Raw genomic sequence first — 27,512 nt, 5'->3', positions numbered from 1 at the left:
TCATGAAACCTTCGCTGATCACTGTGTTTAGCGGGTTCTTAACTTTGGACAAATGCTAACGGACTGGTGGCTCAGTGCATGGATGTGCTGACATAGATCATGTGCGCTGTAGAGACTCATGATAGTTTCAGCAGTGTGGTGGTGAGTGTACCTGTTCATAGAAAACATCAGTTTTCTTGTGTTACATCATTCATACATCATTTATGGATTTGATCAACTGGTCTCTGAATGCTATTGACACCCTTTAACGAGAAGTCTGGACTCGGGAGAACCCGAGTGCCCTGGAGGGACTTTCCCTGCTGGATACACGATGGACGGGTGGCAGAGGATCGTGTGCCTGGCGGGACTGTCGATCGAGGACGCTGAAGATATCTACCTATTCGGAACCATGATAACAGGGTTCTTGCTGATCGGAGCTGGCTTGGCCCTGGCTTATCGGAGAATTAAGAGAGCGGAACCGGCTGTTCAAACCCCCACAAGGCTGCCCGCTGGGATTGGAACGACAGGTGTGACTTCTCAGAAAGGGCTCACTGAAGGCAGCATGGTTAAGAGCTGGGAGGCGCTTACGACTGCAGTGAATGCTCAGAATAACACCTTTGAGCGTATGTATGTTGGATTACATCAGGAAAGAATCAACTCAGAACAACATCTCTGGGCGGAAGCTGGATTACATCTCGGATCAGTTGGCTGCGGTCGTGGGGTCTCAGAATCTGCTATGTGAGCAAAAGAGTGACAAGACCACAGAATCGACGGCTAATAACATCACGGAGAAACTCGCAGCTATTAACGGGAGATTGAGAGACCAGTGTCGGAGTGTTAAAAACAGCTTGAAATTCTCATGAGTTGTTTGCAAAAGAAAAATTACCATCATAATGCGGCTACCCCTTCGGCGCCAGCCGTGGGCTCAAGGCCGGAGCTGAACAAAAACTCCCTGATAACGACTGTGTTGAGTCTGTTCCTTCCCATTCCATGCAAGGCCACCTGGGTTGGCTGGAAGACTGTTTACTTAGCCTGGCGGGGCGAAGGACACTGTCTCAGCTGAACTATGGACACGCACACACATACATATACTGATACTGATAAGCACTCACTGACGCATCACCCTCCCTATCCAATGCCACCTCCAACGCTTACCTCCCCCATGATGTGGACATCGGGTCAGCTGGAGGCGCAGTCGAAAGATTGCAGCGGTCCCAGGTCAGATGTACACACTGGAACACTTTCCCATGTTGCTTGTCTGTGTTTATTGTGCTATGGTGTGTTGATACCTGTGCATTCCTGTATTATCCTTTTGTGTTGCACATTTCAATGTTTTTTTTCCTCGCTACCTAGCCTGACCTGTCTCCCCAATGTGATGTTTGTATTGTATGTACGGTCGGCAAGGTCTGTCATCTCGGTTGTGAGCAAAAGACCTGCAACTGACAAATAAAGGCAATCTCATCATCTCATCATCTCATCATAACATGAATTAGGTTGATTTTTTTTGGAGCAGCCTACTTTGACCTTAAGTAGGCCGGACCAATTGAAGGCTACGCCCACACTAATGTGTTTTCGTTTCCCCGAAGGAAAACGCAGCGTTTTGAAAATGCTCTCGAAAATGAATACATTTGAACAGGGTTCTTTCATGTCACAGTGTGGACAGCGAAAACGGAGACTTTTGAAAACGATGATGCATTTTAGTCATGTGGTGCAGTCATGTGACCGATTAAAGAAAGATAGCGGAGTGCATTATACAGCAGTTGTTTTGTTTGCTCTCAGTTTTGACAGCCCTATTAAAGATTAATTTCAGTCTGTACATGCTCCAGATAGCTTTTCTTCGAATTCTTTAATTCTCACTCCCTTTTGCAACTTTGTACTTTTGTGTTACTTGCAGCAACAACTCCACCTCATTGTTTTGGAGATTATGTATTGGAATTTCAGGAGCAGGACGACGCCTCCAAACACGCTCCTTCCGGCTGTCATCTATATAGGTTCCCTCTCTGATGATGATGATCTGCAAGCTGATCATTCTCGTTTACGTGCCCCACCCTCCCTCCTTGTTCTCAATTCTTTAACTTCTTCACTTCTATTTAGTACACGGGGATCTGCCATGCCCGGGAGCCGTCGCCAGTGCCCTTCAAGGCCTTCCCCAAACCGCAGCTCAATTCATGTCAAAGCATTCACTTTTACCTACTAAAACACTGTCAAACCTAAAATGAGAACATGGGCCCAGCTAGTGAAAGTCCATTTAAAAAACTCGGTGCTTTTCCTCGACATTTTTCCACGACTTTTCAAAGTGCCGGAAAGTAAATAAATGGCAGACAGAAATGAGGCAGTTCGAATCTTCTTGTGTTTCACGCATGCGCAGTACTGGGACCTAAGCATTTTCTGCCGTTTCAATGTGGACGCACAACTCTGTGAAAACGACTGAAAACGCTAGTGTGGATGCGGAGCGTTTTCAGATCTATCCGGGCGAGTGTGGACGTAGCCAAAATCTCCTTTCTGTCAGTCTAAAGAAGTTTAACTACACATTTAATCTCTCAGATATCTCAGTGTAGGGAAAAGAGTTTCAATTTCAACAGCCCATCTAAGTCTTTATACATGATAAAGAGATGCTGCTGTAATAAATGCAAGAAATCTGTCACTGCAATTCTTTGAGCTTATATTGTGAGAAATTGTGTAAAGTTACAGAGAAAGTTCTCGTAGCTCATTGCCCATACTGTCCTGAAATTATAAAACATTAAATTTATGTTAATTCAAGAAAACGTTTAACTATAGAGCCACTATTAAAGAAAATCATACAGTATACAGTGAAATAACAAGAACATTTATGTCATTTATTTGCTTATCTGTTATTTAGCATGATTTTTCAAAGCCATCAAGTGGACCAGGTTGGAGCCCTTGCAGGACTGATTTTGGCCCACGGGCCTTACGCTTGACACCAATGCTTTAAACCATATTTTTGAGGCAAAGTCAGAAAACATTTGAAACGCTTTTACTAAGACGCGACTGGTGATTCTATACATGAAATCACTGAAGTCATAACTTTAACAAATGCCTATTTGTTTAGATACTTTTCATAATATAGTCTTACTGAGATGGCCAAGGAGTTCCTAAAGAGTTACCGTGTTTGAAGAAGAAAGATTACCCCTGAGGATGGTGGTTAAACGCCTGTCACTATGAAGAGGGATAACAAATGATAATCCCAGCAACAGTGAAGCACACTTCTCCCCAGCCGAAGCCTACTGAAGCCTTAAAATAACACTCGTAATGTGAGGAACCCACATGAGGAACAAGCACTGACATAATGTGTGACATGTTTGGTTTATGGCACTAATGAAGTCTAATCGACGTCGGACTGGTGTGTAATGTAGTGTATCCTCCTCTGTGAAACACTGTCCACAGTCTGTTTAAAAGGTGACAGTGCCGTCCATTTACACAGCCAATAACTCATTCAGATGAGTTAAATGGAGCGTGGGCCTGGCCGGTCCAAGAGTATTTCCACAAACTGAGTCAGCCAACACATGAATAATTTGTATACATGTGTATGAATGTGCATCTTGTCTCTTCGGGACCCAAATGCATATTTGCATGCGCGTTTTTCTGCGTGCATATCTGTTTGAAGCGTACGTACAAGTCCACAGGCTGTGTATGTGTGGGCGAGAGATGTGTGTTATGGTGCGTTCGCCCTCCTTACACAAGGCCAAGTTTGGAGTTGCCCCAAGCTAAAATGACTGAGTGCGTCCCCAGTCTCAACACTTTCTTCTAGCTCGTTCTCCGTACTTAAACAAGCAATGTGAAAACGCACTTAAGAAAAGGAAAAAAACAAGAAAGAAAGAAGGAAAAATGGATGGAGTTCAAATCAGGCTGTGGCGCTTTCTATTCTTTGCGCGACTCGACAGTGAAAAAAATGGCAGGTGGATTAAATTTACATTTGCACAGAGAGAGAGAGAGAGATCAGCCTTTAGTCTCTCCAAAGAACACTTGCTGGATATCTTTGTGTAACTCACTGCAAAGTGAAACTCTGAAGCGTGCCCACTTCTGATGCATGCCAGAAAAAATGGGATCAACCATCTGCAAAAGCGAGACTCTACCCGCAGTTCTCTGACATCTGCCAATACATCAGCCCCCATGCAGAATACATTGCCTCGGTTAGATGCAAAATCAGCCCGGCTGCCTTGTTAGCTTTTCTTTTCTCTCTCTAGATGTGCTGCTTCAAAAACAGCTGCTTGCTACCTACTTATGCATCCCACATATCAATACTTCTAGCTTTTATCAGTCCTCTTATCATCAGTAGCTTCCATCCCACATACTGAAATTATTTTTCCTTTTACTGAGTTTTTTTATCCACTGATTCTAAATCCATCCTATCCAGATGGACTAAGACTTGTTATCCATATTATACCTGTTCCTTTCACTGTGAGGATGGGCTTTTTCTTCTCAGTGAACATGACATCATCCTACTGTGAACAACAAAATAAAACAAGCAACATCCACTACGTGTGTCAAGTGTCTCTTTCTCTGAGAGTTCTCGCCAGAATCTCCCAGCAGACAAAGCTTTTAGAGGGGCACCCGCTGTGGGATCCTGCTGCTTCTGTTGGAAAACCCCACTTAAATAATCTTATTTCTGAAGTAGTCTTCAGAAGTATTTCTCCAGGCTTCTTGAACGACATTCAAAGGTCTTCTATGGATGCTGGCTGCCTTTACATGATCCCACACTGCTTCAATAATGTTGAGGATTGGCTTGGGGAGGCCAATATATGACTGATGGTATTTTACTGTGTGTTTTCTATCCAGGTTTGCTTTTACTGCATTGGCAGTGTCTGGGATCATTATCATGCTGAAAAATTAATCTACTGACAATCAGACACTTTCAGACATTTTCCAAATCGTGCTCCATTGTTTTGAATTGCATAGAATGTTCAGGTACAAGGACTGGACCGATAATGAATGAAAAGTAGACAATGTCCAAAAAACTACTTTGAAAGAGCTTCAGAAAGCCCTGAAAACTACAGCTGAAAAACACTTTAAAAAATTGAGCATCAAAATAAATTTTGCACAGTACACTATGATCAAAAGGACTCATGAACTAGCGACCCAAAAAACAAATTTATACTGCATAATGAGCTGTTTGCTCTACTAATCTGTTAAATTTTCTAAAGGCAGTGGCTGATTTTCCTTTGAAAAGGAAAAAGAATTTACGATTTTAAGATAAAGCAGCTCATGTGCTGAGAAGTTTTTCTTTATGAGTTTCAGATTGAGAATCTATAGTGGATGATTCCAGAGGAGACAAATGGCTTCGAATGAAAAGTTAATCAAGAAGCTCTACCCATAATGGACGTAACAACAATGCAGAGTCTCTAGTTACACTTTATAATTAATCAATAATGACTAAATCATGTATTTGCATATTTGTTAGCAATGAATTTCTGCCCGCCTTCAGCACATTCTTCATCTGCACATCCTGCACATCAGCATCTGGCATATTTTGAGTAAAGAGCGCAAATGTCATGCAACAGCAGACTTTGACAGATGCCAACTGTTTGCATGCAGTATATAGCTACTGCAATGTTGATTGTGCTCCTGTATATAAGCAATAAGGTGCACTAAAGAAGAAGAGGGAGTCGCTCTATCTACCAAACACAGCCTCAACAAGAGTCCCAGATGTGCGACTGAGCACTGTCACATCAAACTATGTATGTGCTCCTTCTTTTTCCCCCCTCCCTTCAGTCACTTGAATCCTTCCAGGCATAATAATCTCCTATTCTCTTTCCCATTTCCTTTCACATACTCTGACAACATCATTGCAACCCATCAGAGACAAACAACTGTCTGGAACTGGCCACGGGTCCACACATATCTCTGTCGTCCCATTGCTATGCCTATTAGCCTCCAGCTAATTACCCCACCATGCTCACTGTGGGATTGGATATAGCCCCATACACTAAGCTAATAAGCATGTACCTGATTAAATGGGCAGCGTTGGCAGTGAGACCGAAGAGATTTGTAAAAATGGAAAAAAAACAAACAAACTGAGAATGAGGCGGTAAAACACCCTGCGTGGTAAAAGGTAGCAATTCCCATAATTGCGAGGGGACTCATTGTGCAGAACAGCATGCAGGGCTGGAAATCTCTTCGATGCGACATCAAGCCAAGCCTCACAGATTAGGTGACATCTTTTGGTGCCTGTAGCATTACTGTACCAACCTAATGGGAACAGGAACCAAATTGGTATAATGTGTGTGCATATGTGTGCGTTTTTGCTCCGCCTTCCTTTGTGTATCTTGTCATCTGTGTCGCACTAAACCAGGATCTTACACGAGTCATTATGCTGCTAGAGCGCCTGGGTACCACTGCAGTGCAGGAGTGCTGCAGTAGATAATAAGCGCAAGATAGCTTCAGGTTTTTTTTAAATTTTGATTGCACAGGGGAACGGACGTGTCACTGAGACCACCTGCTTGTAGAAAGGTTGCAGGTAGAGAGGAGCACAGTGTTGACCTACAGACAAAGTAAAATCTGCATGAATGACTGGGAAAATTAAGAACCTAATGTTCTGTGCATGGGGTACCTCTGTGTGTGAAGGTGTATAAAAATGTTCTTATACCTTCACAAATATGTGTTTGTTTGTGTGCATGTAAATACAGTATGAGTGGTAGGAATGTGTGGAAATCCTATTATATTCTTTGGCTGACCTCTCCTTGAAAGCCACACATTCTTGCAACAAATATTTGTGAGTTGTTTCCGTGCACCTCAGCCTCCACATTGCAGGCGCTGTGTGGTACATACAGAAATACACACAGCATGCACAATGAGGAGGCCTCAACACACCGTTTCATTGGTGGGCACTGGAGGCTAATCAATGAGTTGATGGACTAACAAATTAAACTGACCCTACCGGCCGCTGACAAGTAGAAGGCAGAAGTGTCTGTGACAAGGTGGGGCCGCGGTGCTTTATAATGCGGGATTTATTCAGGGATGTCAAGCAGATACTTTATGCTTTACATCTTTTGAAAGAGAACTTGTCAAATGAAAAGAGGAGTTTTCTCAATCACTTCTCTACGCAAGCCCCTGAGGTCAGTTTGCTTGTGGGAATTTTACATGTTTTATACTTCGAAAATGGAAAGGTGATGGGAGACAGAAAAGAGACAGGAAATGTCATGCAACAAACTTCACAAGCCAGACTCAAGACCTGGAGAGTCGTAGTTCACAGTCAGTGCATTAACTCTGACAACATAATAAAAACTATGTGGTACAGGTGATAAAGTTGTACGCATTCTGATGAAAAATGGCCCGTATAAAAAAATCTGTTGGTTGGATAAACCAGCACAAATGGGCTTCCTCCGAAGGGTGGCTGGCCTCTCCCTTAGAGGTAGGATGAGAAGTTTGGCCATCTAGGAGGGGCTCGGAGTGGAGCCGCTGCTCCTCCACATTGAAAGGAGCCAGTTGAGGTGGTTCGGGTATCTGACAAGGATGCCTCCTGGGTGAGGCGTTCAGGGCATGTCCCACTGGGAGGAGGCCGGGGCAGACACAGGACACGCTGGAGAGATTATATCTCTCAGCTGGCCTGGGAACACCTTGGTGTTCCCCCGGACAAGCTGGGGAGAGGGCGGTCTGAGCTTCTCTGCTTAGGCTGCCTTCCCCGCAACCCGGCCCCAGATACGCAGAAGAAGATGGATGGATGGTTGGATAAAAATATCTTGAGCAAAACAGTTCAAAACTATTTTTGGATCTACACTGTAAAAAAGGAAGGAATGTGAGCTCAACATGATTTGCCCGATTTTTGAGTTAGCTATGTTCTGCCTTGGTCTGGAGAACCAGCCCACATTTTGACAAAATATCACTGAGTGTAAATGACCTCATTAATATTTGGTAAAATGGTTCATGAGTGGTTATTATGCTGTTTCAGCTTGGACCTAGCTGATGCTTTTATTTTGAAAGTTATAGAGAGACAAGGTGCCGTGAATCTGGTGGCGTAAACCATACATTTAATTTTAAGTTACAAACGGTCCCTTAGCACGTGGTTGATGAGGGTACAAGGTTAGTATGGAAGTTTGTCATGTAAATGTGTACTTTGTTATTTCACGGATCATAAAGCTGCTGACCGCTAGTAAGTGTAAGTGTAAGTAAGTGTAAGTTTTCACCCACAAGAATGCCCACGTCACGCACCTCGGTAAATCTTTCATGTTTAGTTAGTGATGCAAAAGTTCACAAAATTAACTGTTGTATGCTACGTAAAGTCAAAACCAAGTGTAATATAATGTATTTTATTTCATGGTATCGAAAGGGTAAAAGGTTCATGGCAAAAGGTTAAAGGTAACACACTGATTGTGTCATGATCCTGGGTCCTTTTGACCCAGCGTTTTGTGTTTTCTCTTCTTGCGATTTTGGTTCTGTTCTTCCTCTGTTTAGTGTTTACTCTGTTCTGCCCGTGTGATCCTGTATCTAGTCCGCGTTTCTTAGTTTGTCCTTTCATGTGTAAGTTCCTGTTTTATTGTGAAGGTCTGCGTCTTATGTGAGTGTTTTCAGTTTACCTCCCTAGTCTCGTCACGTTAATCACTCCCAGCTGTGTTCCCCACCTGTGTGTAATCTCCCTGTGTTCTCTGAGTGTATTTTAGTTGTGTCTTCTGTCATAGTAGTTGCTGGTTCGTCTGTGTTGTTTCCCCTCGGTCTCCCTGCATCTCTCCATGTGTATTTCCCCGGACCTCCCTGCATCTTCGTTTCTGGTTTGTTTTGTTAGTTTTACCCAGTTTAGGTTCCAGTTTCATGTTCCCAGTGCCTTTGTTGTTTGTATTTCCTTCGTTAATAAATACTCACCTGCACCAGAGCTGCCGCGTCCTGGTCCTAAATAATTCCACACGGCTTGCCTCGGCAAACCGTGACAGATTGAGTTACTAATGGTCCTTTATTTTGCATGTGTTGTAGCTCTTACGGTGTGTTCACATACAACGCTGTTTAATAAAAGGATTGTGAACCATCAGTTTGAGAGACCATCATTTCAACCGGGGATGCTACAGTTAGACATTACAGAAATTTGGGGAAATTTCCACAGGAAGAAAATAACAGTAGAGTGGGAGAATTGGGGTGTATCTGCAAAAAATCTGTGAAGTTTTTTTTTTTTTTAACTTTTTTTTTATAATAAAGGCTTGTAAAGCAAGTCCAGTTTTGACTCACAAACTAAGTGCTCAGCCAGACTGAAAAAGAGGAAGTTAGTGTAGAGCTGTGCAAGCATATTATTAAATACAGGAAACCAGACAGAAAAAGAGGAACTAGTAACATATAAGGAGTTGTTTGTATTGAGGATGTGTGTGACGTGTAAAGTACCAAAATAACACCTATATGAGACACATTTTTAGCTTCTAATGTTAGAGGTTCTGCAACTGGCTTTGGGCTGTGCAGGGCTCTCTCTTCCGGAAGATGATTGAATAAAGAATTATAAATGTTTTGACCACTTCTGAGTCGGGTTTTCTCTGTTCTATCATGGGGATCAGAAAATAATTTCGTAACATTTTGTTGAAAACACTTGGAGCCTGTTCTAGACTGGGCACATGTTCTAGACTGGGAGTGTGAGGAACAAAAGAAATTTAGAAGTTGTGATATGAGAGGTAGAAAAATGTGCACATGTGTACACACGAAACAGTCTGATGCATATTGTAGCTGAATCTGCTTAAGAAATACTTCATCAGGATCTGAAATGGTTTTAATGAGACTGGATGACTCCTGAGAAAAGCCTTGTATATAATATTCTAGCATATACATGTTCTGTGCATGCCTAGAAGATTAAATCCACTGTGGAATTTTCTCCTGAGTAACTCACGTCTTTGGAAACCCTGAACTTTAAATTGTTTAATGAAGCCAACGGAGATAGCGCTTTCATCAGTCCTCTCTGCTAGTTTCACCTCTTATGATGCACAATGAGCCTACAAAAAGGGACAAGTGCAACACTGTACTTACTTTTTTAACAAGCCCTGTGACAGTACTTTCCTTTAATGAGCTTGTGGTGTTCCATGGTGAGAGCCCGAGCTCATTTGTGTCTCTCTTTATAAAAAAATGTTCAGTGTGACCATTGCTGTGCAGTGAGGAGCAAAACTGCCAAATGATGACCTCTTTATTCTGCCTCCTGTATATAACCGAACCAGTTTTTTTAGTACAGTACAGCAGTCCAGTACACCTTATGCACTCTATTTATCCAAGACGTCCTTTCACGACTGAGACTTGATGATACATCTTGATCTTGTTTTGAAGCCCCAAATATATAAATACTGTTATTATGTTATTGCCTTTTTCCTTCAGAACTGTCTTAATTCTTCATAGAATAACTTTAACAAGTTGTTTGAAACATTCCTCAGATTTTGGTCCATATTGACATGATAGTGTCACACAGTTGCTGCAGATTTGTTGGTACTACATCTGTGATGTGAATCTCCCATTCTACCACATCCCAAAGGTGCTCCATTGGATAGAGGACTGGCGACTGCACAGGACACAGTGTCCTCTTCATGTTCAAAAAAACAGTTTGAGATGATTTTATTGATGATTTCAAGTTTTTTCTCAGTAATACTCAGTTGATACTAAGGGGCTTGAAGTGCGCCAAGAAAATATCCCCCACACCATTACAGCACCACCAGCCTAAACCATTCAACCCAGTATCACGGCAAAACGTGTAACAGACATGCTGGTCCACCGAGCCATCTGTTGGTCAGAAAGTGACACATAACGGTCAATATACGTAACATTTAAGTTAAATAAGCAATGCGCCAATTTTGCTCATTATACAGGACGTCCCAGATAAAACGGGACAGTTGGCAACCCTATAGTGGACGAGCATGTGTATTACACACTTTGTCATGATAACAAGTTGAATGGTTTCATGTTGTTTAGTTCAAATTCTAAATGTCACAGCAGAAACTGAAATCTCATCAGACCACATAATGGTATTCACGTTTTACATTGTCCAATTTTGCAGAGTCTTTGTGAACTGTAGCCTCAGTTTCCCATTCCTCACTGACAGGAGATGCACCTGATGTGCTCTTCTGCTGCCTTGGAATCAGAGATGCTCTTCTGCATACCTTGGTTGTAATGAGTAGTTATTTGAGTTGCTGTTGCCTTCCTATATGCTCAAAGGAGTCTCTGGCCATTCTCCTCTGACCTGTGACATCAACAAGTCATTTTCACCCAGAGGACTGCCACGAACTGGATATTTTCTCTTACATCACCTTTCTTCCTCATTCTGATGCTCGGGTTTAGCAGCTTGTCTCGAACACGTCTAGATGTCTAAACTGACTTGCTGCCACGTGACTAGCTAATTAGATACTTGTGCTAACAAGCAGGCAAACAGGTGCAAGAAACAAAATGTATATATTAACAAACACAACTTGCTGCAGTTGCAACACTCATTCTTCACTAACAGCGAGTACAACTCTGACAGGAGGAGAGATAAATTTCCTCATGTTCTGAGCGGAGGATGAAAACTCTCAGACTAATTGGAAAGAATAGAAGTATAACACTCAGTTTGCAGAGACAGTCAAGGATGGTCTATCCTTGTTAAAAGTAAACTTTTAACAGTCAGTCTCGTTTTGTACCTGTATTCACAAAGAGATCCCTATAATTAAACCCAAAGCCATCATAGCAGTCTACGGTAATAAATAATACAACTGGATCAAGAAAATGATGCTGTGCAGGAGCCAGTTTGAACATCGCATTTTCCTCTATTTTTGACTCGTGTCAGTGTGTTATGTTAAACTCCACTGCAAATATATTGTCCCAGTAGTGCCTCTCCATGTTGTGGCATACTTTTCTGCTGTAAGAAAACCAACCCCTATATTTACTTTTTATGTGAAGACATTTGAAATCCACTCACAGCCACGATGGCACTTTGCACTTTGTCGTTTCAGGCCTGAAGCATCAACTCCAGTTATAGTAATCACAATAAGTTATTTCATCACATTCTGTTGCTTTCTGCAAGAATGAGTTTACAAAAGTTTTTTAAAAGAATATTGTGCCTCCTTTCTTTTGAAACAAACCAGCTGTGTCAGCTGAACAGGTAGGAAAAGCCCTTTTAACATCCTCCTTGTTAGAAACACAAAGGATATAAAGTGCTATATCAGCACATATTAGTATTGGCAAATCTATATTTTGGCTTCACCTTATAAAAGCAATCATAAACAAAGTGACAGTGAGTGTTTTATACAATATAAGTGACGCATTCCCCTTTGGGCCAAGCTGTAAACACTGTGAACTTCTGGCTCTTTATTGGTTGAGAGCCTAAGTGAACAGAAGCAGATACTCGGTGGGACTTTTGGAGTGAATTTATCTGGCTGACAGTTTTTTAATACTTTTCACGGGAATTATATTACCAGAGGGCAGCAATGTCAGTGTGCCCCAGGGTGGCTGTGGCTACAATGTAGCTTGCCATCACCAGTGTGTGAATGTGTGTGTGACTGGGTGGATGACTGGATGTGTAAAGCGCTTTGGGGTCCTTAGGGACTAGTAAAGCGCTATACAAATACAGGCCATTTACCATCGACTGCATATTCATACTAGTCTCTGTTTTCCGAGAAAATGACTTCTCACAAGTGCACACATTACTCTAAAGGATACTTTGACTGAAACTTGTGGTTGGCTGTACTCCATGTGCAGACATGATGAGGAAAAACGCGCTTGCTTGCGTCTGTTATTCAGGAGACACCAATAAGACGCATTACAGCTCCCTCCTCGTCTCATTAGTACGATCAGAGAGTCAATCTCATTCACGAACATGCTTTTCTCTGAACTCCATCTCACAGCCGCCCTTTGCCACCCCAGCTCATCCTTTCACCTGATGACTCAAGACTTCCCAGATGCCTTCCTGTAAAATGCACGGCGGAGGTTCTGCTCCAGACGCACATCATGTGGGCGACTCGGTCTGAGTCAGCGTCAGAAACGTATTTAGAAAAATTATTTTGCCTCCTGCAAAGAGTGAGGTTTTTTCTCTCTTCTGCTTGAAAAGTTACATCAGTTCAGTTTATTTACTTCAACTTCACAACAACTCTCACCTCAAGCTACTTTATTTATTTGTAGGTTAAGATGCTGCAACATCAAATAGGAAAATCCATTGACGAGCAAGCATTTCGTCTCGATGTCATGAAAAAGATGCTGAGCATTCCCGCAGATCATCATGTTATTAAACGGCCGCTACTATCAACAGATTAATGGCATCGATCTCAAAATTATGAGAGAATGCTTTATTTTTATTTTTTAAATTAGGAATACTAAATGCTGCTAACTGTTAACAATTAGAGCATCCATTCATCTGTCCATCTATACAAACAGTCCTCTTCCCACTATGCTGGTTGGAGACTATGGCATCACTAACATTACTGCATACAGTTACTACACAGTCACTCACAACTTTGGTGCATGAAGGCAGCGATAAAGTGGCAATATGACTGAGCCAGTCTGCGATTGGATTGTGGTTTTGATGGCCTTTTCTTTTGCACATGAACTTAAAAATCTCAAAGACTATTAAAAGCAAAAAGCCTGAAATGTTCATTTCAGTTCATTTCAATTCAGTTTTATTTATATAGCACTAAATCACAATAACAGTCATCTCAAGATGCTTATACCCAACAGTAATAGAGAGAAAACCCCAACAAAAATCAAAAACATCAATAACAATATACACATATTTAATATTATGGTACAGTTAGAGTACCATCTGAAAGCTCCAGACCCTTCTTCTATTTGGATTAGAGTATCTACTGATTTTTTTGCTTTTCTGGTAACACTTGTCCTACATTTTTTGATATATCTGTCTAAGTTACAGAACCTGTTCACTGTGATGGAGCAGGAAAAATTTTGGGCTTTGAGACATCGATGTTCAAACATTGCCTCAGAATGCAGTGTGTGAACTATATATGTTAAAACGTTACAGTATGAAATATTTATGTGAATCGGAGATGGTGAAGCTGGAAATGCTCTAAAAATTAGGATGGAATGACCTATATGTATATCTGCAAGTTCCTTTCTTAAGGCGCACAATATAGCGAGGCGACTGTTTAAATCAAGCGTGAAAGCTGATTTACAAACGCTTGCGACGCGCGTTTTACTGCACCAATATTTAATGTTGACAGAAGCATGTCTTATTTTATTGCGATTGACATTAAAATAAACTGACTGTGTTTGTGTTTGGACAACAAGATTTGCCCATCACTCATAAAATTAACCACGCCTATGAGCACTATTTGCGCTCACGTGCTATTTTGGTCCGTTTTGTAAATGTGGCCTTAAGAAGGCTAAAGTTGACACTGAGATCTGAGTGGATCTCAGTGTGGTGGGCATAGCCACGCTGCAGAGTTTAGCATTTTAAAGTGTTTTGCTAGCTGAATCCTGTCAGTTAGTAAAACTTCTCCAACAATAATGAGAACAAAACTAAAAGTTAATGCAGAGCCATTAATTATTTTTCACTCTTATGTGACACAGACTAATTCCCTCTACTTTACTGTCAGTGTGAGCAAGCCGGCAGTGATAGGTATTTATTTCTTTTGTAGTCCACCTCCACTGAACAGAAGCTCTCTGAATGGAAGTTGCTGTTATCCACTTGGTATCGATTGCCTTTAGGGGGGAAAAAAATCAAGGCAGCTTTAAAAAAAAATGGAAATAAAAGGGTCAGCATCAGTATCCCACCGCACAATATTAATGTTGTAACAAAGAGACACTTTTAACTGTGCCTTCTCTTCTTGGATTCGGGAGACAGAAACTATCTCTACTTTCAAGATTAGGCTTAAAACTTTCCTTTTTGCTAAAGCATATAGTTAGGGCTGGACCAGGTGACCCTGAATCCTCCCTTAGTTATGCTGCAATAGACGTAGGCTGCCGGGGGATTCCCAAGATGCATTGAGTTTTTCCTTTCCAGTCACCTTTCTCACTCACTATGTATTAATAGACCTCTCTGCATTGAATCATATCTGTTATTAACCTCTGTCTCTCTTCCACAGCATGTCTTTTATCCTGTCTTCCTTCTCTCACCCCAACCGGTCGCAGCAGATGGCCGCCCCTCCCTGAGCCTGGTTCTGCCGGAGGTTTCTTCCTGTTAAAAGGGAGTTTTTCCTTCCCACTGTCGCCAAAGTGCTTGCTCATAGGGGGTCATATGATTGTTGGGTTTTTCTCTGTATCTATGAAGCGCCTTGAGGCGACTTTTGTTGTGATTTGGCGCTATATAAATAAAATTGAATTGAATTGAATTGAATTTGCTTGTTTGTTCAGTTTGCCGTTTTTGGACTGCAGCGCTTGTGCTGAGAAATCTAATGCACTGAAATTGATTCTCATCCGCTGTCTCTGTTCTAGCACCACAAGAATATAATGTACATGCTGTTTTATCACTCAGACCTGTGAATCTTTTAATACAGGTTCAGTATCATCGCTCTAACCTTTAGTGGAGGAGGATGGATGATGAATCCAGCAGTGCAGAGAGAGCAGCACTGTGGGTGTTTCTGTCACTGATAGACTTTAATTATGCACCAGGAGCTGCTACAATAGGAGAAAACAGCATCCTTGATATAAAATAACTGTCATAATCATTCTTATACTTGTCTGTGCTTATAGAAACTTTAATACGGTCAAAACAAAGCTGACTGGATTCACGCTAATGCCACAAGGTTTAAGCTTTTATTAAAAAACAGAGTCCATATTTTGCCTCCTTTTCTTGTTTCACAGTATCCTATATCAGATTTAGGCAATGCTTTCATTAGAGCATTCACACATGAACAACTGTATAATTTATGTGTGTTTCGTGGTCACATTTACATGTGTGTACACGAGTTTACAGTCTATGTCTGGCATGTATATTGAGGAGGAAGTCTCTTTTAACAGGCCTGTATAATCAGGCCTCTGGGGCAACATTATCACATAAAAGCATACAAGCAGGTTTGAATATATGAATAAATAAGCAAACAAGATGCTGTGTGTGTGTGTGTTTCAGAGAAAGAAACACATTAAATAGACGTCATCTAAGAGAGGAAAACGGAAAGGAAACTGAAAGTGTCGCAGTGTGTGTGTGTGAAAGAGTTCTCCCACCTGACCTGCAGGGTCAGAAGGCTAATAGCAACACGGTAGTAAGCCGTGAGTGACTCATTCTCCACCTCTGGGCTTGAGTGGCATCCCTACAGTAATTTGCAATTATATTAAAAGCTGCGTCACGGCCCGGCAGGGGCGTTACTTGTCTCATTTGACGTGCTTTTCCAAATTCTGCTGAGAGAAACTGAGCCACTGTTGATTTTGCATGTTTCAGGTATCTTTTCACACTGCTTGTTTTTTTTTCTTTTCTATTTTTTTGGACCCTCTCTGATGGGTTTTTTGTCTGTTTTATCATTCACTGGCTGTGATCTGTAGACTTTTCAACTGCTGGGACCAGGTTTGTGAGCCACAACATGAAATGGAAGCTGACTAAAATACAAGATTGTTCAAATACATAATGCATGCCTTGAGTCAAACTCCAGGCCTAAGGTGTGCATCATCAGACCCAGCTGCATTAACTGCTCCCATTTCGAGTGACCCCAGGCCCACCTTTGTCCACACCTTCTCATCCATGGAAAATTCAGACTGCTTTCTTTCCTGGGGCATCAGACACTGTTTCATTAGAGCTGCTAGAGTCTCGCTTCTACCCACAAGGAGTCCTTTCTAGCCCGGGAGTGACACGCTGGTTTATTGTAAGAGTGAATTAGAATATGGATATGGATACCTTCAGCGTGAAGAGTTAATGCTGTCAGCAGCATATTTTACTCAAAAGTGGGCGATGCCTAAAGCTAACCACTTAGTTTTTTGTGTCGGATGTTATATCCCAACCTCTCCCAAGCTGTGCATCTTAGGTGACATAATGAAGTAGTATATGCATCACTTATACTCACTTCCTAATGCATCGCTAAGAAGACTATCCTCATGCACAGGAAATCCAAAAAAAATGTATGTACTAGTCAATACAGAAATTTACTTCAGTCTGGAGAGAATGTCTTCCTCCTCAAAAAACCCAAATGGATAAATTTGTTTCTCTCTGGTTCCCACTGATCAATTACATTACTTAGTGAGGGTGATCAGCTGTAGTCTCGTTTGCCTGTATGCCTTGCAGGTGGATGAACGTGTTCTCTGGGACTACTGGGGTCTGGCGGCTTCCTGGGGGATGGAAAACTGCGGTTGCCGTTTTGGAGGAACAGGGTCTCTGCCTCAGGTAGTGGCGGTGGGGACTGGGGTGGGTGCTGTCTAGGGCGCCGGCCCGGGGTGTGGGACTAGGGGTGCTTGTGGTAGTGGGTCCTGTTCCCCGGTCAGGAGGCTGGCCTCCTTTGAGTGGGTCTGGGGCCTGGGTTCCTGGTGCCCGGGGTCGCCTGAAACCCAGGCCGCATTCCTCCTTCCCCAGGGTAGGTCTGCACCCCTTTGGCTGGCTTGCGGTGTAGTGTGCATCAGTCAAAGCAGGGAAGTCTTGTCTGCGCCTTGGGGACTCATGCGTGCCCACAGGCCCATTGGGTGGGGTGTCCAGGTGAGAGACATCCGTTTCTGGGTGCAGTTTGTCCCAGACCCAGACCAGTGTGTCCATTTACTGTGTGTGTCTGTGCCCGTCTCACCTTGTCCTCTGGGGCTCCCAATCTTTGGTCATGGGTGCCCGATCTAGGACCTCCCTCCTTCTCCTGCTGGGACGTGTACACCTCAGGTCCTCAGTACTCTTGGGGGCTGCGGATGGCCCGGTTTTGCCAGATCTACCTCTGGCTCCTAGGGGCTGTTATTCAGGCATCACCCTCATTTAAGTATATTTTGTGACACATGCACTCACACTTGACACTCTCTCTCTCTTTCACACTCACACACACAGACCCCACAAGAAGGCTGTTGATTTATATACCTGTGCATTTTGTAGTTTTTGTGTTGCAAGTGCTGTTTGTTTGTTTTTCATTCCAGGTGCAGCAGTTGGCAATATGTTTTAAATTTCTATTTGTTCTCTATCCTTTTATTACCCCCCCCCCCACACACACACCTTTTCCCACCTGTCCTGCCTTAGACATTGTCTGTATACCACCATAATGTAATCACTGAAATAACACAAATAGAAATGAAGAAATAAACAGATAAACCCCGAACAAGAGGAGCCTGCAAAGAATTTGTAGAGCTGGTCCTGGAAAAGCAAAATGTATTTGGCACAACACTGTATTCAGATCATAATTCTGATTGCAAAAGCTGCCAGACAGGACAGGATAAAAAAAAAAACCCATAAATGAACAAAAAAAAAAAGAAGGAATGCTAGGATTTTCACCAGATTAGAAATGAGTACATCAGAGGTACTGCTCAGGTGGAACAGTTTGGAGCCAAAGTTAGAGAGGCTAATATGGTTTGGACATGTGTAGAGGACAGATAGTGGATATATTGGACAAAGGATTTTGAAGATAGAGAAGAGCAGCTGAAAGAAGAAGGGAAAAAAAAAGAAAAAGGAGCCTGGAACTAGGCTAGTCTTTGTCTGGTAAACGTATTGTAAAATGGTTGATTTGATCCTTTATCACAGAAAGAATTGGATGCTCACTCAACTGGAAGTATAAGAGACTTGAAGCTGAATCAAATATGTTGCCGGCACTGTCCAGTGTATATTTATAAAAAACAGAATGAACTCTAATTTTAACCTTTGTTTTCAATAAGTCCTTATGATCATTTCATTTTCTGCTACTGCCCAGTTGGCTGCAATATATGGTGACACTGGTGACAGAAAAAAACCATCAGACTAAATACACAGTGTGATCCAATACATGGATTAATGGAGCGTCACACATTCCCTTGATTTCACTTGGCTACGGCCGCAAACCTGATCAAATGCCTGTCAGAGGGGTTAATCCTGCAGGTTCACTCTTGAACGTACACACTCCAGTCCCACTGGGACATGCAAACACACAGACTGTACACTGAATTATTTCTAGTGGTTCCACTTGACTCTACACTTCTGTAGGGCCACGGCGCGATGCTACCAAACGTCTAGGCCTTGTGAGAAATAATGTTCATTAGAGACCTCTAAAGTGAGAAACGCTCAACGCACAATGCTGTTTGATTGTTTTTTTAAATACCACACACACACACACACACACACACACACACACACACACACACACACACACGTTCTGGCAGAGATCTGCCTGTCATCCAGGGACCTTTCAAGAACCTTGAAGTATATTTACTGCACCTCAGAGTTCGGCTCTTCAGAAGCGCCTGTCCTCGTTTTGACTTGCGTCAGGCGTCCTGGAAGTTGCTGATGTGTCCTTGACACTCTCTCTCTGCATCTGCGGAAGTCAGTTTGAAGAAAGGGGTGTCACTATTTGGTGCAAAAAGTAAAGCGACACACTGAAAGGGTAGAAAAAGCTGCATGCCTTTTGGGCTTCACTGACAACCAAATTTAACATGCTGGGTGTTGAGGAGACGTGCGTGTAGGTGTGTGCATTCGTTTTCTTGTGTAGGTGGACGTTGTGAGATGGAGCATTAAATATGTTCGTAGAGAAAACCTGTTTGCGTGTGAGCCTGAAGGCGTCCTCTGATGCGGGGAAAAGATCAAACACTTAAATTCTCTTTGTTGCACCTGCAGTCTTAAATTCTTTGGGGGTGCACATGTGCATTTAATTGATTTGGTTACCGGTGAAGAATACCAAATATGTCTTTCACACAGAAACACAAACACACGGGTATGAGGGTTTGTTCACTTTCAAAGTGACACTTTTAAAAAAGATGCCTATAATAAAAAATGCATAATTTTATATTTTAATGCAGTACTAAATAATCTAATGTTTATGCAGAATTGACACAAGTCACATAGCAAACCTCGTGGCCTATTATTATAGGATATACAGTTATGTGAAGGTTTTCACTGGACCCTTGTGAAAAACTTAACATACCCTTACAGTTTGCTGGACTGCAGCATTCATTGACACCACCTTATAGAGTGGATATTCACCACATCGTCAGACCTTTAAACACCAATGCCCAACGTGCGGCTCGAACTATCGGACTAAGAGTCTCATGCTGCGCTATCTAGGCTTGATGTATGGAAACTCGAATGACTTGAATCACCAAAGAGCTACATCTCAGACTCAACAGGCCTCGTGTATACATTACCAGGCATACCTTTCCAAAAAGGTTGCCAGTTGAAAGCATCTTTTCTTTAAAAAGAACATGGCACTACAGCTTAGGTGTGCAAACATACATCCTGAACAAGATTTCTGGAACAATGTGCACCTTGAAGCAACTGTTGCTTTGGCGCTACATTAATAAAATGGAATTTAACTGAACTGAATTGAATCAATGTGATTTGGACACCAGTAGAGATGTCTGGGGAAAACCAACACAGCATATCAGCACTAAACCCTCATACCAACTATCAAGCACGGTGGTGGACAATTGATCATCTATGTTTGTATTACAGCCACAGGACCTGGGTACCTTGTGGCCATTGTGTTGACCATGAACTCCTCTGTATACCAAAGTTTTCTCTTCAAACATGAAACCTTGTGTCTGACAGATAAAGCTTGGCTGAAACTTGGTCTTGCAAAAGGGCAATGATCCGAAGCCTAGCAGCAAATCTACATTACTGAAGTGTTTACTGGACCAGTCAAAGTGGAGACTTCAACGTGACTCTAAAGCTGTGTTGTGTTGCCTGCAAACCTCAATGAATGAAAGAAGAGTGGGCCAAAAGTCTTCCACAACCAAGTGAGAGACTGACTACTTTTCTTTTAATAACAGCTCTAATTAACAGTAGAATATGAAGCAATATTAAAAGAGTACTCCTAGTAATCATATTCCCATGACTCTCATATTCTCATACCTTTAATACATGTGCATTACCCTTTAAAGCATCTACAGCACACATGGAAAAAATGTGGTCCGAAGCATCTTAAAAAGGGCCCACAATCAATGTAGGAATGAATTGGACGAAAGGAAAACTTAGTTTGACTTTCAAGACAAATGCTATTTATTGTATCTTAGGAGGACTGTTTCAGACTGTTCATTATTAATGCCTTCATGTGTAAGACAAAGTGTTTGGTGTATAAATATTAGCCTAATCTTCTCTTCGTTCAGTCTGCAAAGCAGTGCTGTTTAATTTTAAGAGAAAAGAAAACAACATCTCTCATTTCACAGTTACAGAACAAATTTGATTTCCGTTCATTCACATTCATGAAACAGACCATTTGTTCAGACTTGTTACTGTGGATATCAATTTCTCCTTCATTCGCCGATGGGGAGAAATGTTGCATTTTGATGAATGTAAAACTGTTTTGGATCTGCAAATATGCAGTCAAGGTATCATTGACCTATGGATTGGTGCATATGGGGCAATTAGCAAGATACTGGATTTGCATGGATTGTTTTATGCAGAGCTTTTCACTTTTCACCTCACAGGACACCAAACTGACACAGAAAGTTCAACATTTCTTAATGGAAAGTTGAGCCTAAGCCTTTGTATTATAAATACGCACTTGGGCGTTATGCTCGCTGTATGTGTAAAGTTATGCTGATATACAATAAACTGTACACGTGTTCAGTGGGTAGAGGGTAACGTCTACAAATTAGAAGGTCGTCGTTCGAGTACCTGCAGCAGTCTGCATGTCAAAGTGTACTGAGTGTGTGAACCCCAAGCTGCCTCCAATATATCTACTGGAGTCTGAGTGTGCAAACGTTGAGTTAAACGTGCTTAGGCATAGAAAAAATGCACTGTTAGTGGGTGAATGAGGCTTGTAGTAAGAAAGCACTTTGAGTCCTCAAACAGAGTAGCAGAGCATTTTAAGGATCAGTCGGGATTTAAACTGAAGCACCTGTAGTTTCTAACTGTGAATGAGATTTTAAAGGCTCTTAAAGAGAATATATTCATTAAATGTGCTTCATGGGTTCAAACGTGCACCATGTTTGTAGTTAAAGTACACAATATTTTTATTCTTTAACTAAGAAAAGGAAAATTGAGCATTGTTAACAGCTGATTATTAAGAGAGATTTAGGAGGCAGGAGGTTAATTCACCAGTTTAACAGCTTACAGCTTCAGATTCACAGGTTGTCTATCTGTTTGACTCGATCCTCTTTATATGCCTGTTTAAGACATACAGCCAGCTTCATCGTGAAGACCCCGTCGACACTAAAGAGCTAAAGAACGATATCTTTAACGTTAGTTTTCTTCATCTTCCCTGGAGACTGTGGTTAACAGTAATGGCGAATCAAACGAGAACTCCAGATCAGATTTAATTAGTTGCCTGTCAACGCTGCAAAGGATCCCCACTCAACTTCAAAGTGGCACAGCTTACACTGAAAACCAGTGGACTTTCGAATATTGCTGGTAATGATTGGGGCGGGCGACGAATGAGTAATAGGAGGTTCTACGAAAAGGTACAGCTCAGAGCAGCTCATTAAAAAAAGTGGAAGAAATGAAGGTGAAGGTAGTTCATTTTAGTTTGGGCCTCCTTTTAAATCTGTGTAAACTGAACGTTGAAGGAAGCACACGTGAAACACTCTGTGTCTCTATGATACGTGTACGATAAGAAAGGCTGTTATTAAGTGTCACATCCCCTCATCCTGGAGAAATTTGGCAGACAGACTCTCTGCTGCCATATTTCCATTCACAGGCTGTCATCTGTCAGACTGAGCAAGTTTCTTTTCCCCGATGTTTTTTTTTCATACTGTCAGTTGATCTACCTTGTTTTCTACCTCTTTCAAACTAAAGTTCCCATCACATTCAATAAAACTGAAAGTAGAAGGATTATGTGTAATTTCAATCAGGTTACATGCAGATAAAGTGCAACAAAGACAAGCCACTGTCATGTAAGGGCAGTTTTACTCTTTGGGTTTGTTTAACATGCAGTATATTTTATAAACAACTTAAATATTTACTGACAAAGTGATATTTAAGAGGCTACGTATCCAACTAAAAAAAAATCAGGAAAAAACCTACAATGAGACAAAGAGGCGACAATTTCTGCTCCAGAGCTGCATGCTTTAGTAGTAATAGAAAAACAACACCATTTCTGTTAAATGCCTAAATTCGTAAAATTGGTTTTGGCCAATTTCTTTTCAACTAATTGTAAATATTTACTCATAGAAAAAAGACTCCTCGCTGGTTATATATGGCATATATAAGAGTGCACTGGATGCAGAGTAGCCAAAGTTTCCAATTAACAAAACAGGTTTGATAGCCACAAAGTAGCAGTTCACAACTTTTAGGTGAAAAAGCAACAGTGTATATATCGATAACCATTACGTTGAACTGTGTTTGTCTGCGTTTGTGTGTCTTTGTGGGCAGGGCTGTTACAGAGGAAATATTGGATTCCATTTACAGTAGCTGGTCTCAGTGGAAATGTACAAGCTAATGAAGCTCAATAAGCACTTTTACTGCTGCTTTCCTGCATGCTCTCTTGCTCTGTGTCTGCCTATGTCTCATTTTGTAGTTGTAGTAAATGGTTATAAAGGTTTTGGTTGACCATCAAACACTGTAACAGTGTGTTGCTGAAGTTTGCTCCCTTATGAATGGTCTTAATGATCAATAAAGACCACTAAACCAACCTGGAACATCAATGAAACTGCTGGAGAAATCGACCATTTTACTTGTACTTTTGCAGAAGTCATCGCATACCTGAAAAGCAGCCTCACAGAGATCTGCAGCCCAATGTGAAGCTTTTCGACATCCAAACGCAAAGGCACATAATGACAAAGCCAAATCAGTGATAGAAGAAAAAGAAAAAGCACAATATCTGAAATAAAAACTGTGCTACAACTATCTCCAATATGGCTACCAGTTACATCACCCAAAGGTCTGTTTTGTAATTGTAAAATGCATAACTGTTAAAATACACATTTACTAAAAAAAAATAATAAAGTCAAATAATGAAGCAGACAGGTTACAGGAGCAGAAGACCACACCACTTGCTACTTCTGTCAGGTAAGAACAGGAAACTGTGCAACGTGCACAGGCCCAAACACAGAAGATTAAAAAAACATTGCCTGGTCTGATGAGTCTTGATTTCTCTCTCAACATTCAGATTTTAGGGTCAGAATTTTGCATAAACAACATGTATCCATCCTGCTTTGTATAAATGGTTCAGGCTGTTGGTGGTGTTAAGATAAAGGATTGTTAGTCTACTCTATAGGAGCTCTCACAATGCTCTAACTACAAACCTCAGCGACGCAAATGCTTTAACCAAACTGGGGATTAAACCAAGAACCTTCTGATTAGGAGCCAACCTCCTCTAGTTTCTGAACTACAACCCCCACTCATCAGGAGTTAGGAAGGCTGGGACTAAGACTGTTAGGATCTTACCTGACTGTAAAATTCTATAACAGATAATGTCCCTAAAGGAGCAGGACCCAACATGGACTTATGTAGCACTTTATACAACATCATTCACTTTTTCTTATGTTTTCTATCTAACATTCACACTTTAATTGGTGTATCAGAGAGCAACTTGGGGTTCGTGTCTTGACCAAGGGATACATGCAAACTGGAGCAGCTGTAAGCACACTCTTACTGCTTCCAGGAGGGATTATATGGGTTAGTAGCAGTCAGGTGCTGCTAATGAAATGCACTTGATTAACTGATCATGAGCAAGGGTGAGCATCTCAATGTTTGTCCCGTCTCTCCCTACTCTCTTTTCTTTCCCCTCACTCCAACCGGTCACAGTGGATGGCTGGTTCTGCCAGAGGTTTCTTCCTGTTGAAAAGGAGTTTTTCCATTCCACAGTCACCAAATGCTTCTTCATAGAGGATTATGTGATTACAGGGAGTGCAGAATTATTAGGCAAATGAGTATTTTGTCCACATCATCCTCTTCATGCATGTTGTCTTACTCCAAGCTGTATAGGCTCGAAAGCCTACTACCAATTAAGCATATTAGGTGATGTGCATCTCTGTAATGAGAAGGGGTGTGGTCTAATGACATCAACACCCTATATCAGGTGTGCATAATTATTAGGCAACGTCCTTTCCTTTGGCAAAATGGGTCAAAAGAAGGACTTGACAGGCTCAGAAAAGTCAAAAATAGTGAGATATCTTGCAGAGGGATGCAGCAGTCTCAAAATTGCAAAGCTTCTGAAGCGTGATCATCGAACAATCAAGCGTTTCATTCAAAATAGTCAACAGGGTCGCAAGAAGCGTGTGGAAAAACCAAGGCGCAAAATAACTGCCCATGAACTGAGAAAAGTCAAGCGTGCAGCTGCCAAGATGCCACTTGCCACCAGTTTGGCCATATTTCAGAGCTGCAACATCACTGGAGTGCCCAAAAGCACAAGGTGTGCAATACTCAGAGACATGGCCAAGGTAAGAAAGGCTGAAAGACGACCACCACTGAACAAGACACACAAGCTGAAACGTCAAGACTGGGCCAAGAAATATCTCAAGACTGATTTTTCTAAGGTTTTATGGACTGATGAAATGAGAGTGTGTCTTGATGGGCCAGATGGATGGGCCCGTGGCTGGATTGGTAAAGGGCAGAGAGCTCCAGTCCGACTCAGACGCCAGCAAGGTGGAGGTGGAGTACTGGTTTGGGCTGGTATCATCAAAGATGAGCTTGTGGGGCCTTTTCGGGTTGAGGATGGAGTCAAGCTCAACTCCCAGTCCTACTGCCAGTTTCTGGAAGACAGCTTCTTCAAGCAGTGGTACAGGAAGAAGTCTGCATCCTTCAAGAAAAACATGATTTTCATGCAGGACAATGCTCCATCACACGCGTCCAAGTACTCCACAGCGTGGCTGGCAAGAAAGGGTATAAAAGAAGAAAAACTAATGACATGGCCTCCTTGTTCACCTGATCTGAACCCCATTGAGAACCTGTGGTCCATCAGCAAATGTGAGATTTACAAGGAGGGAAAACAGTACACCTCTCTGAACAGTGTCTGGGAGGATGTGGTTACTGCTGCACGCAATGTTGATGGTGAACAGATCAAAACACTGACAGAATCCATGGATGGCAGGCTTTTGAGTGTCCTTGCAAAGAAAGGTGGCTATATTGGTCGCTGATTTGTTTTTGTTTTGTTTTTGAATGTCAGAAATGTATATTTGTGAATGTGGAGATGTTATATTGGTTTCACTGGTAAAAATAAATAATTGAAATGGGTATATATTTGTTTTTTGTTAAGTTGCCTAATAATTATGCACAGTAATAGTCACCTGCACACACAGATATCCCCCTAAAATAGCTAAAACTAAAAACAAACTAAAAACTACTTCCAAAAACATTCAGCTTTGATATTAATGAGTTTTTTGGGTTCATTGAAAACATGGTTGTTGTTCAATAATAAAATTATTCCTCAAAAATACAACTTGCCTAATAATTCTGCACTCCCGTTATTGGGGTTTCTCTGTAATATTGTAGAGATTTTGCCTTACAATATAAAGCTTTTTTTAAATTGTTACTATATAACTGAATTGAACTAAATTAAACCTGTGATAATTACCTAACATGTGATTGTTTCCCAAAGGCTAACCAGTTTTGCACCCAATGCTGACCAAACAGAGTTTGCTATATTTCCTGCTGCTGATAGGACAAGTTATGAAACAATCAGTTTCAAAACTTTTTTTTTAAAATAAGGTGTTGTTCAAAATCTCTCCTCCCTCCACTTTTGTCATTCTTCTTGTCATCTCTCTTTGGTTTCTCTTCCTCCCTGCATACATGCATTCACTTCACACTCCTCCATCTCTGCATCCCCCTGCTGCCGCACTGTCCATCATTTATTACTTCATTGACTGCTGAATCTTTCTCCTCATTATTTCTATCCAAGCCCAGCCTTTTCTTCATTAATCTTCCTTCCCCCAGTGGCTGGTCAGCTCTGGTGAAGCTCAAGTATCTGTTATGGCTAGAATGAAAGATATGGGTGGTGCCTCACCTGGAGGGGAACAAGTGTTGCTTCAAACAGAAGAGCTGAGGGTAAAACACAGTAAATCTAAATCTAACAATCTCGAAATGTCTACTCAACAGTGTAGAAAATCAAGGCATTAAGCAAGCAAATGTTTGAACACAAGCCTGCGTTAAATATATTTTCACCCACCCATACTTCATGGCTGGGCGGGCTTCACCAGATCAGCATAAAAGTCACTCTTCTCACTGTCTGTAATCAATCATCATGACACAGTGAAGGCAGAAATCGATACAGAAGGCATTGAATGCATGAACACATACCTGCAAGCTGTTTTCAGTTGTTCACTGCTCTCTAAAGAAACAGTGCTGTGCAGCCCTTCCTCCCAAAAAATTATGTTCCCGAATAACTAAACACATTTTCAAGCATGTTCTTAAGCAAGTGGTGTTTAATTCTTGTTTGTGACACATCCTGGTAGAGGACAGCACTACCTAAAATGTTTTGCTGTCTGAGCCTAATCAATAAAATGCAAAGAAAATATTCCTACAGTTCCTCTGAATCATAACTCAGAATGCAGTTTAATGGAACTGGAATACAACCTTTAGTAGATGATGTTGACTTGTGGTTTGTACATGAAAAGTGTCTGTGCAGATACTCTGCAGAGCATGGGTGAGCCTTTGCTAGCTGCCCAGTCATATGCCATCCAGGCCCTAACAGGCA

The 27,512-nt window shown here is 41.6% G+C and overlaps 1 protein-coding gene across 4 annotated transcripts in view; it reads right to left on the bottom strand.

The window, feature by feature from the left end:
- Positions 1-27,512, bottom strand: part of htr2cl1 (5-hydroxytryptamine (serotonin) receptor 2C, G protein-coupled-like 1) — a 206,869-nt gene that overhangs the window by 131,511 nt on the left and 47,846 nt on the right. For 3 of the 4 annotated variants that reach the window (XM_084923672.1, XM_084923673.1, XM_084923674.1), the window contains exon 2: positions 19,163-19,259. The exons of the other annotated variant lie outside the window; for it this stretch is intronic. The gene's annotated coding sequence lies outside the window, so the exon portion shown is untranslated. The remainder of the gene's footprint in view (positions 1-19,162; positions 19,260-27,512) is intronic. 4 annotated transcript variants of the gene reach the window in all.

This window comes from Perissodus microlepis, chromosome 3, assembly GCF_051167445.1.
Source record: "Perissodus microlepis isolate ML-2025 ecotype Zambia chromosome 3, ASM5116744v1, whole genome shotgun sequence".
Lineage (NCBI taxonomy): Eukaryota > Metazoa > Chordata > Actinopteri > Cichliformes > Cichlidae > Perissodus > Perissodus microlepis.
This window is presented reverse-complemented; position numbering and strand designations above follow the sequence as displayed.